General features: G+C 34.2%; 1 protein-coding gene across 1 annotated transcript in view; it reads left to right on the top strand.

Moving 5' to 3' along the window:
* The first annotated feature begins 7,842 nt into the window (after positions 1-7,842).
* Positions 7,843-12,748, top strand: part of slf (C-type lectin domain-containing protein slf) — a 27,706-nt gene continuing 22,800 nt past the window's right edge. The window contains exon 1 of the mRNA XM_028178228.2: positions 7,843-7,999. The gene's annotated coding sequence lies outside the window, so the exon portion shown is untranslated. The remainder of the gene's footprint in view (positions 8,000-12,748) is intronic.

The raw sequence follows: 12,748 nt of genomic DNA, 5'->3' as shown, positions 1-12,748 counted from the left end.
ACTTCTGTTTTTATTTTTCTAGGCAAGTACAATGTCATTAACTCAGTTGACCAGTTCTATTACTCAGTACGGCATCCTGACAGTCATACATACATACGATTAATTTTCCAATAACAACCTTACAATAAATGTATAAAAGACGTCCGTATTGCTTTATCATTCTAAGAACACTAGTGTAGGTACTTCGGACAATATTATGGGAATGCCTAAATAACAGATCGCTTACCATAATGGCTTAGGATGCTTGGTTTTCGTTTTTAGATACATCTTGTCCTAAATTAAAGATTCCATAGTTAATTCTAAGCGTTATGAATATTAAATTTTTAAAATCAATATTTCTGAATTTATAGTAACAAACAGATTTAAAAACACGTTATGTAAAGAATAAAATGAAATGATACGATTGTGTAATAAATAGATAAATAAAATACGAAGGTTTGGCCGCGTTCACAAAAATAACATTATTTGAAAAAGGAAAATTAACTAATGTGATTTTTGTAAAATTCAAAACCACAAAGCTATCGTTTACTTGGTTGACGTAACTGAGTTCTATACGAATTTATTCATTAATTTCATAATAAATATAACTTAACTTAAATAAAGTTGTTGTACCACAAAAAAAGTGAATTACAGAAAATATTCTAAAACTAAAACTATATAAAATTAAGTCCGTTTATCTTTGATGAAGTTTGCGAGTCTTGTGGAATAGTGAATTTCCAGATTTTAATTCATAAAATCCATAATAACGCCTTGCTATCTAAGTTTACGTTGCACTCAATATAGGTAATAAAACCATGGGAAAATGTAAACAGTAAATTTATTACTGAAATGATACATAAGTACGAAGTGTCAAAGATTGGTGTTACATGATTAGGTGCCTTTCGTAATTATACAACCTGAGACTTTTGTCTCAAGCTACAAGAAAATGTTTGTAATTTTCAAGATATTTCCGGCTTTAGAGTAAGTAATGAGGAATTTAGAGGAATGAATATCAAATGTGGGTTACAACTTAACGTATTTTCTGTTCTATCCCTATATAACGGGCTGCAGTTTTCATTATCCACAGGTCCGATAAGCGGGCGCGAACTAATTCAAATATTGAATAGACAGCTCTTACTGGTGGTAGGAGCTCTTGTGAGTCCGCGCGGGTAGGTACCACCACCCTGCCTATTGCTGCCGTAAAGCAGTAATACGTTTCGGATTGAAAAGCGGGGCAGCCGTTGTAACTATACTGAGACCTTGGAACTTATATTTCAAGGTGGGTGGCGCATTTACGTTGTAGAGGTCTATGGGCTCCAGTAACCACTTAACACCAGGTGGGCTGTGAGCAATCTAAGCAGTAAAAAAAATCTTAAACTGAATTGATATACGTTATATTTACGTTACGCAATGACATTATTCATTTAAAGCAGCTGCCCATGGACACAACCTACTCAGTTCTTCGGCGGATCTTAGTGGATCGCGATTCAGATTCGGTGATAGGTTCAGCAAAGCACTGCTCTTGCTAGACTATCTAGAGTTATCAAATTCTTTCAGGCTGAATTTCGTAACCACCAATGATAGATAGGTAGACAAAAAAGCAGCCGAGTTTGAACACTGACGTTTAATTTTGCACACGCTAACGAGGGGAGGTGTGGTGTGCAGCTCGCCTAGCCTTATATTTGTAACTGCACACACTAAATTATAACAGTACTAGCTGACCCGGCAGACTTCGTAGTGCCTCAATCGATAAACAAAAACCTAAACTTTTGTATTTTTAAAAACAAAATTGTTATTTTTATTTAATTCCGAGCATTTTCATAAATATTTAAACCTTTTAAACCTTCTCTGAACTTCCACAAATCATTCAAGACCAAAATTAGTCAAATCGGTCTAGTCGTTCTCGAGTTTTAGCGAGACTAACGAACAGCAATTCATTTTGGAACGAAGTTCCTTATCGCGCGTTGTGAAAGGGGGCTAGACGGAAAAAATTCTTACGAAAAGTTGTCACGACACTTTTTAGATCCGTCATTCTGACCAATCAACGTGTAGGCGCTTATCGCGTGACATTGCTCGTATCCGATTGGTCCGCGTAATGAGTACAGTTTCTCGAGATAGCGTTTCAACAATAGTAATTTAGTTCATAGTATTGTTTTTTTCTTCTTCATAATGCCGTAATTTATTATTATAACTTAAAAAGAAATTACAATTCCTTCACTAATTAATCGAAAGGAACTTCGTTCCATCCGGGTGTCCCTTGACACCTCTGAAGTTTTTATTTTTATTTATATAGATTACACAAATTGTCGACTTGAACAGTTCTCTTTTATTTTGCCTACGTCACTCCAGTACACGCTCTTTACTACCGAGAAGTACAATAATATCAGTAGATACAAGTATTACTATGATGCAGCTTAAGCGAACCGGAGATCCGCTCAGTTTGAAATTTCAACACCGCAACAAACAACAATGATCTCTAACATTATCAATGCCAGTACCGACAGGAATGCAGTTTGTTACTAAGCGTTTTATTCGAACATTATAACGGATAATACACATGTCAAATTTAATAATGTTCAACAAATAAAATTGCCCATGAACTTTTATGGGTGTTGTGTAATTGTGTAAGTGCCAGCAAATTTTATAAGAAACTTATATTTTGTTCGTTAACATCACGCATGATATTAAAACCTAAACATCTCATCAACTGTTAAGTAATTTATAAAATGTAAAATATGACTAAGAAAAAAAAAAACGACAGACCCGACTTTTATAGTAAAATCATACGAATTATATACCTAATGGGGTTGCAGAAGTTCATTATACTCTCAGGCTTAATACGAAGTCGTCCTGGACTAAAGGATGAGAGGTCCAAAATACTTGTATCGAGCGATCAAGCCAGTGTTCGAATGCCACAAGCAGGTAACAATGTTTCTGCTAGAAATGCATAATAAACGAATGACTTCCACGACGGAGGAGCTGCTATCGTGACATGCAGATAACTGGTGGCAGGACGTCTTGTGTGTCTGCACGGGTAAGTACCACCACCCCGCCTATTTCTGCCGTGAAACAGTAATGCGTTTCGGTTTGAAGGGTGGGGCAGCCGTTGTAACTATACTGAGACCTTAGAACTCATCTCTCAAGATAGGTGGCGGCATTTACTTTGTAGATGTTTATGGGCTACGGTAACCACTTAATATCAGGTGGGCTCGTTCACCCATTAAAAAAAAAGCATTTCTCTCCACCAAACTTCCTCCACTCTAGTGGACGTCTACGTCGAACCAACACTCATCGGCACTACGACCACAAATCCTTTCGGTTGAGAAACTGTCTAAAGTTCGACTAAATAGCGTCGCCAACTGACACCCTAGGAATGCTCCACTGAGTTAGAAGCAGCGTGAGTCGGAGAGTGGGACAATGCTTCATCCGGTTTCTCTTAAAGCAACACGCGTGTAGAGCAGCTTACATGGGTCCATCTTTTTTGTTTTTTTTTGGGTCTGGTCCGTCGGTCCCTAAACCAGCATGTGGAAGGAACCTTTCGTAGTATTTGTAGTTTGGTTGTATTGTAGCATGCCGGCGTGTAAGTTAAATCAAGCTACGACTTTGATACATATTAATAGAATATTTCCATAAATAATGTTTACAAAAATAGTAAAATTTTCCATAGAATTTATTTAAATGCTTTAAGATTCAAAAATACTTAGTAATATTAAAGTATCTGAACTCCCTTGAACTTACAGTCTCTTCCTCGATGTTGTAAAGGTTAAAAACCTCCGGTTACATTAAACAAGGAATAGACATTTTCAGTGAGTACCTGCAACAAAAATAACAATTTAAAAAGCAATTCGCTTAACGTCAGATTACATATTTTCGATAACTATTAATAATTAAGTGCTTTTAATTCAATACAGCTACCGCGAAGTTCAGCAATTAAAAATTTATTAATATATTTTTGATAATTATTGTTAAAAAGAACATGAATTTAGACTTTAAAATGGTATTATATTTTGTGTACATTATTAAAACTACTTTTACAGTGTCATCACTTTAATCATCGATGATCACGAAAAGTCGAAATTGTCATTAAAACAATATAATGAGTAGACTTGTGAAAACCGAAGAAAGTTCTGTGTGTGAAATATCGAATTTGTAAAATGATTGAATGAATAAAAATGATCCAACATTATAATAATTTAACGACACATTACATAGACTGATTCAATATTTGTTAAACTTTAAATATTTCAATTCGGGATAGCTAATGAATTTATATTGGTTTTTTATTAACGCTAATGGACGTACGAGCCCACAGACCAGCCGAAGTCACCGGGGCCAATACATGCCGTAACGTGAATGAGGTCACTTACCTTGAGACAGGTCAAAGTCTTAGTTGCATCGAAATAACGGTTATCCCGTCAGACAAGAACTCATAATTGCGATTCACGGTAGATTAAAAGGTACCAGTGTAGGCTGACAACACACACCGCACCTGGGGCACTCAGTCCAATATACTAGCAATAACAAAAATTATGCCAATGTATAGGATTAACATAAGCTAATGTCATTCTATATGTTCTGAATTTATGAAATTCCTATTCCAAAATTTCCTAGATCTACTGTCCTAATTTTCATGACAAAATTCTTCGAGAAACTTCGACTAGATGTAAGTGAATAAAAAAATGTAAAGGTAATTTCTTAGTAATTCTTAGTAACTCATTTTCACGCGAATATGAATTTAAATACGTATTTTTTTATTCTTACAACGAATATTGTTGAAAAACAACTAAAGAATTCATACAAAGATATAGATGAGGAAAGAGGTATTTTGAAGATCCACTATTCTGTGGTTTACTCACAATTAATTCATACGAATTCTTGATCCGGTAGTCTTTTTATAAAACTTTTTTTAGCTTGACGGTATGTATGTTTCTGTATAATGGAATATTTGAATGTAATTTTCACGGATTTCAAGAGGTCCGTTTAACTTGAAATTTCGCACATTTATTCGTAGCACCCATGACAATACAAACATATTACTTCGCTCTAATATCCTGACCAGTATCAATAGGAACAACTGAAAAAAGGTGAAACTAATCGTTAGTTTTTTTTTTTAATAAGTATATAATACTTTTCCTTTGACTTCAACCAGTTACTTAAAATGTGTATTAATGATATCTATCTATATACTTAATTTTACTATTTTGGTCTTGAATTATTTGTAGAAGTCCAGACAAGTTTTAAAAGGTAGATTAATATGAAAATGCTCCGAATTCAATAAAAATAACAATTTTGTTTTCCCTTTGATGTGTCCCCCGTCGGACGAATTCCTTTTGTTTGTTTTATATTTATATTATACAATAGTTTAGGTCTTTTATTTATCGATTAAGGCACTACGAAGTCTGCCGGGTCTGCTAGTTATAAATACATTATCACTAGGATCATTTTTAAGAATCTATAATTTTATAAGTTTGCACGAAATAAAGCTGTAGAGGACGCGAGGACGGTTTGCGGTTTTAGAGAACTCTGTTATTTTATAATCTGATGTTTAAACACACCTTTTTTTTTAATGGAAAATATACAAGGTCAATAGTTAGAAACTGTTAACATTAATAAAATACAATATCAATTAGTCATCCTAAATATATGCTTGCTCTGTTTATTTTGAATTTAAGTGGTAAAATCATGATTTGGAAAAGTTTATGATTTTAAAGACATATTACCCGTCTATGAAATATCTGAATTTAGTAGAATAATTTACAGCCTACTCTTTAAGTTTATAGGCTGGCTAGCTCGCGGCTTATCTGGTATTGAGGGGTCACTGGCACCCGTAGACATCTTAAGGAGAAAAGCGTTGGAGTGGTTTCTCTTATGAGGTAAACGACATCACTCCCCAAAGGAAGACCATGATGAGGACTACAGATCAAAAAGAGATCGAAGTCTTATTTAATTGTGGATTATAAAGCGGAATTAGGTAGCATTGGCTATGTGGTAACAACTTACAATTTTGCCATTGCTTCTCCATCCGTGAGTGTCATAAAAGGCGACTAAGGGATTTAAACGCAGAATGGACAGCATCGTTCTCTGAGGATTACTGCGATCGTCAACCTGCATTTACTGGTGGTATGCAGTATTGTAAGTCCGCATGGATAGGTATCATAATTTTGCCTATTTCTGGTGCGAAAGAGTAATCAGTTTTGGATGACAGAGGTTCATAAAGCACAATTGAGACTCTGACCTCATGTCTTCAGATGATCTGCATTCATGTTGTGATGTCTATGAACTCCTTAAGCTAATCTAAAATGTACCTAACTTTTTGGCAGACCATTCCACAATATTTACGAAAACCCTGCCTATGTCTGACGTGAAGCAGTAATGCGTGCCGGTTTAAAGAGTGGGACAGCGGTAACATTAGCAATTAAGATTTAGACCTCATGTCTTATGTCTCGTGATGTCTATGGACTTCGGTTGTCACTTAAAAACAGCCGTGAGCTTGGTCATATACGCAATTAAGAAACAAAAGGCGTCAGTATCCGCAATCACAGAATGCCCTACTACCAGTAGTATTGAATAAATAATGTCACATATCTGATTTCATATTCATACTGCGATTAGTACCTATTGATTTACGATACGGTTAATTAACACGTTATAATAAAAGATTTAATTTATGTAAAAATAACTCGTAGTATTTATTTGACAGTATTATATTTAACTCATCTACTGAGTTTATGTACATCCGCATCGTGTGGAAATGTGTGATTAAACTCGCATGTACTTAACAATGAAATTACTGAAATTTCAATCGTACTTTTAATTTAATTTTAGACTATCCCTCTATGTATGTAATAAACTGATATAAAACTTATATGGTGTATTTGATTTCTTCTAAAATAGTACCTATGTGCGGATATTTTACCAACACCAATGACTGGCACGATGTTAAAAAATTAAACAAACGCTTTTAATAATTATTGGGGACGAATCACATATAATTTTTACTGTTGGTAGGACATCTTGTGAGTCCGCACGGGTAGGTACCACCGACCTATTTCTGCTGTGAAGCAGTAATGCATTTCGGTTTGAAGATTGGAGCAGCCGTTGTACTATAAAAACTGAGAAGTTACAACTCATTTCTCGAGGCGGGTGGCGGATGGCTATGGGCTCCGGTTACCACTTAATACCAGGTGGGCCGTGAACTCGTCCAACCCCTTACGCTATAAAAAATGTATATGTATGGACCTACCTATACATACGGTAATATAGATATTAAACACCCATATAAACAGCAAACAAATCTTTTCGTTACATGAATGTTTGCCCTGAAGGAATGAATCCCTGGAGTTGAGGAAATCAAGATTTTTCTTCAGTATCTAGATTTATTTTCTTATAGGACTATCAATATTTTGTAAACGAACATAAGTGTATTTTTCTTAAATATAAAATTAATACTAATAACAAAACTACTCTTCTTTGATAAGAATTTAAAAAAATCAATATACGTACTAATCAAAAACATCTAAAAATCTAAAATACCTTCCTGAAATCTAAATGAACAGTTAATGTAATGAAATCTGTTAAATTTAGTTCATGAAAAATAAAATAAATATGACATTTTGTTATTTGAAAAAAAAAAAAAACTTTTCCTTCCAAATCCACCTATTATTCTAGCACTACGACTAAGGTGCCAATTAGGAAAAAAAGCATAATCGAGTAGCAGGTCTGTTTAAAAAAACCAGCTCGGCAAACTGTATATACAAACATTCATTAACAGTAACGGTTAAACAAAAACAATTGTTAATCATTAATAAGCTCTTATTAAGGGTTACTCCCGTCACATGACATGTAGGATGCGGAGGCCACATCTTCACGGCCAGCAGTGCTCCTCAGCGTCGTCCCACCATGTGCACATCCCCGCTACGATCACTATATAAGACACCGCACAAACCTGCCGCGCGCTATTACAACTGTGTCTCAGTGTATTTTTCCCGCCGTGTTTATTTATTTAAAAACATCATTTAAGGTAAGCGAACTTGAAATTTCATCAGGGATAAAACGGGATAATAATTACAAAAAAATAACAGTCATTCCGGCTGAAAAATAACGTCTTGACGTCAGTCACAGAAAATTCTAGAATTAATGTGATTTCGATATTATAAACAAATCTTCGTGATTCGTTGATAGAAATCTAATGTATGACTAGCCTAATTTTAATCTAAAAAAAAGCGGTTCGAACTATTTTTATTGTGTTGTATTAACAGGGAACTATTACAAAATTGAAACAATATACACGTATAGTATCAATTTGATTAAAAACACACATCATAATATTAATTACAATTTGTAATAAATTTTAAAGTTAAATCACTACTACATCTTTAATTTGAAGGTACAGGATTTGGTTTACACGCTTTAGGAGTCCGTTGCGAATTGGCGTCCGTGTGTTGAATCTGTGTCAAACAATTGCAACACTCGTTTCTGAGCTTGATGATAGCCCTTTTCTATGAAGCTTTCGACATTATACTGACTGAAACTATTTTAATATTTTAATCAAATGAATTTTAATCGATACAATAAATTTACTGTTAAGTTAATACAAGTTTCGGTGATTCATTTCGATTCGGCTATTCGATACCAATCCACGATTTTGGAGAATCGTTAAGATGTTTCTCTGCGAATCCTTTGCGTGTTCATTTTTTCTTTTAAACAATGTAAGTCCGCGATAGATTTATAACAATGATTTAAATAATAAAATCGAGATTACAAAATCTTAACTACTTAATGAAGGTCGACCGGCTGAAAGATGTAAACTTTCAAATATCTCTGTATGACAAATAAATTTGAGTTTAGTAATAGCATATCGGTCGATGTCAGTGGAACCAGTTTGATTTAAGATGCCCCCGGCACGGCGTCACCTGCGGAATGTTGCATATCCACATTATTTCGAACGAAAAGTGACGGTAGCTATTTAACACGACAACGTTTAAAATATTTCCATTTCCAAATCTCAACAATATTTATACACATTAGATAGAGATGAACGGTAATTTATTTATCCGTTTATTCACGGCAATCTTGCGTATTTTGTGTTTATCATATTTTGACTTAGCTCATCGCAGTTTTGATAACTATTTACAAAATAATTTATTCAATTTTTTAAACATCAAGAATAGTTTATGACCTGCTGGGATTCAATGGTTTTGATATATTATAACTTAATCCTCAATACATTAGAAACGTAAAAAATATTATCGCATTACTTAGAATTAATGCGTACCACTAAAATCTGAACCTTTGTTCACGGAATGATTGAAACCGTATTTTTTTTTATGTAATATAACCTTAAGCAGTGTAATAGTGCACGTGAAACATAAAAATATATTTAGATTAAAGACCGCAGCTGATCTTTTGATATCAGTCAGTAAATATGTGACTAGCATCAGACACGATCGCCAACTAAGACAATCTGTAAATTTCCTGAAAATTTATACTGTCTTATTTAATCGATACACAAAAACATATACGAGAAAGAATAAGATAATAATCTCATAGTAAATTTATCGTGCGTCTTAAATTTGATTATTCTGTACATTATATATCATGGTTACTACATATTACATACTTATTTCTAGTAACTATGTAATATTAGGTGAACCTTTAGGTATAGCTCAAACGCACTAGGAAGTGGACAACACCTTAAGAAGCTACCCACCTCAAGACAGTGGAAGTCTCTTTTGTTTTGCAATACGACCGAACGTTAAAAAACTGATCATAGGGTCCATACATTTAAAAGGCTGACAGTAACTTCAGGGGATAACATAATAATATAGATAGAAATTTCTTCGGTTTTCGCTTATCTTGGATATAATTATAACTAACTAGCGACCCGCCCTCGCTTCGCTTCGGAAACATTAAAACACACATGAAACCAAAAAAAAAAAATTAAAAAAAAATTAAAAAAAGTAGCCTATGTTCATCAGGGACAATGTCGGCTTCTAATGGAAAAAGAATTTTTCAAATCGGTCCAGTAGTTTCGGAGCCTATTCGAAACAAACAAACAAACAAACAAATCTTTCCTCTTTATAATATTAGTATAGATTTTATATTTTAATCTTGAATTTTTAAAACACGTACAACACAAGATTTATTTACATACGACTTTAAGTCGGAAAAGTCTAAAGTATACGGTTAAAAGAATTTATGTGCAGCTGCAGTGGAGGATCGTGTAACCAACTCTATTCAAACCAGACGGCCACATAACTGCTAACGTATAATCATAGATTATACACTTAATATATTTGCCTATAATGTTTTGTTTCAATTGTCAATGAGGAACGTATTGGTTTTATTTAAATGACGTTTGAAGAAGTATTTTTTAATTTGAGTTTTTAATGCAGTTTAAGTTTTTAATGCACGCGGCGCTCATCTTTTTCACACTATAATTATACTGAAACAAAAGTTGTACTTTGTAGATACCCATAAAAAGGTTATGATACGATAGGTAGCTGTACAATTCGATGTATCCTTCTTTTTGTTGGTTTGATTTTTTATCTGTAGGTTCGCGCGTTACGCAAAACTTACAAGACTATTTTGATGAAACTTTTTGTGTTAACAATTTATGAATAATGCGAATCGGATTTATAAAACACATTAAAATAACTTCCAAGTGAAAAAAAGACGAAGTGAACTCCGTTTGTAGTAAATACATATTATTTTTTACTAAATTGAAATGCAAAAAATCTTCTACTGATGTAAAGTTTGGTTATGGGCATGTCAGAGTTGAAGAATACAATGATTAAGCTATACGAAAATATACTTAACTTATACGCTAAATGATTCTACAATATTTGTCACCAAATTGAAGTGTGACAGTCTTTGCACTATTTATCTGAGACTTAGATCTCATGTCTTAAGGTGGGTGATAGCATTCAGGTGTTACCTACCTATTAGTAAGTAGGATAGGCAAGCTCACAGGCTCGACCTGTGAGAATTTGCTAACACTAGCCCTAGTACGAGCAGTGCTTCGCACAATCTACCACCGGAGCTAGTACCCACTGAGAAGATACGAAGTGAAACTCAGTGGGCTATGTCTATGGGTTAGTTCTCTCGTCGAATTCTTTTTCGTAATCAACGAGTTCGACAAAGACTGTGACCGGTGCTTGAAGGGCTTAAAGGCACCGAAAGTAGGTCCGGAATCTGACAAGACATGTTTCTAGCGAGGGTAGCTTTGCGTTTCTCCGTCGCCTGGGTCAGGATAAGACAGCATTCACGTTGCGATGTCCGTTTACTTCGGTAACCACCATCAGGTAGCCCGTGAGCCCATTCGCCTAACTACGTAAAAAAAAGAAGTAGATCAGTTCATGTTACAGCAATATTTCATCACAACTAAAAAAAAAACTGCGAAACTTTGAATGAAAAAATGAGCATATTAACTTCTGTATTACACTAAATTATGCATCTGTGTCACACGCTGTCACATTTGTGGAAATGTCATTTGTCATTGTTGACAGTCAGCTTAGGAATTTTTTCATTAATAAATTCACACACTATATAAGATACCATGTTTTACATATATTAACTCAATTTGTCTTTCAAATTTGGTCTCAATGATGGTGGATCGAAGGATAGTTATGATTTAAATTTAGCTATGTTAATGCTAAGAGTTTTGTCTCTTTAGCATTTGTAAACTGATTTTTTCTTTAAATATGAATGACTGTTTCACGATACAAACAGGCAAGATATGGTAATTAAGACATTTCTTACACTCCTTCACTGAGGTGGTGGTGTGGTACTTAGTAGGCAAACCATTCGTGTGATGAACAAGTCTGTTTTTCTTTTTATATAGGTGTTCAATATTTATATATGTATATATTTAAACGCTAACTATATATATCATTATCTGGTTCCGACAAAATCGGGCGGCGATCAATTAACCCGACCCCTCTACATCTGTTCGAGAGTGGGCTACAGAGACCATGAGGAATTAAATAACCTCTAAAATTCTGCAATGGATAGATCTGAGTGCCCACTACTACGCATTTACCCAAGAAAACTCCTTAAATTTACAGTACGATTAATAGACCAAGTTTGTTGGCCGATCCGACTCCAAGGATCGCAACAGATGGAGAACAATTGTACAAGAGAGATTGATGCAGCGGTGAAGTCATGACCCTCAGTAATGAGGAGAACGATGCAAGAAGAATCTGTTCCCATAATATAAAGTGTACATAATTATAGTGTGAATATTATCATTATAATTATTACACCAATAAAATTTTATTTATTACAATTTATATTAAGCGGAAATAGTTAAATTGCATTCCACCAGTTTAACGACTCATTAAGAAATAATTACAATAAAATATCTCACGGAACATACCGATATCAACCACGTATCGATTCCTCCAGTACATTCTTACTATAATTCAGATACTAGCAGCCATTTGGACTAAAAGAGAAATTACAGTGTCTCGTTATATTAAAGGCGGACCTTATTATAAACTTCAGAAATGAACCGTTTTACCACAATTTTGTGATAAAATTGATATAAAATGTATTCATGGGTATGATTGCTTAAATTAATATTCACATGTGTTTTTGTGACAGCGCAGAAGAGGCCAGTGTGTCGAATGACGCACATTTATGGGTTCCGTGACAAATTCTGTTAATCTTAATAAATTTCGGCAATTAGTAGTGATCGATTCTGCGTATAAGCGGCTTATAGTAGTACAGGAGACATTAACTTAATTTTATCTTTTAATACGATTCCAAA

The sequence above is a fragment of the Bombyx mandarina genome, chromosome 04 (assembly GCF_030267445.1).
Source record: "Bombyx mandarina strain Sakado chromosome 04, ASM3026744v2".
NCBI classification, from domain to species: domain Eukaryota; kingdom Metazoa; phylum Arthropoda; class Insecta; order Lepidoptera; family Bombycidae; genus Bombyx; species Bombyx mandarina.
This window is presented reverse-complemented; position numbering and strand designations above follow the sequence as displayed.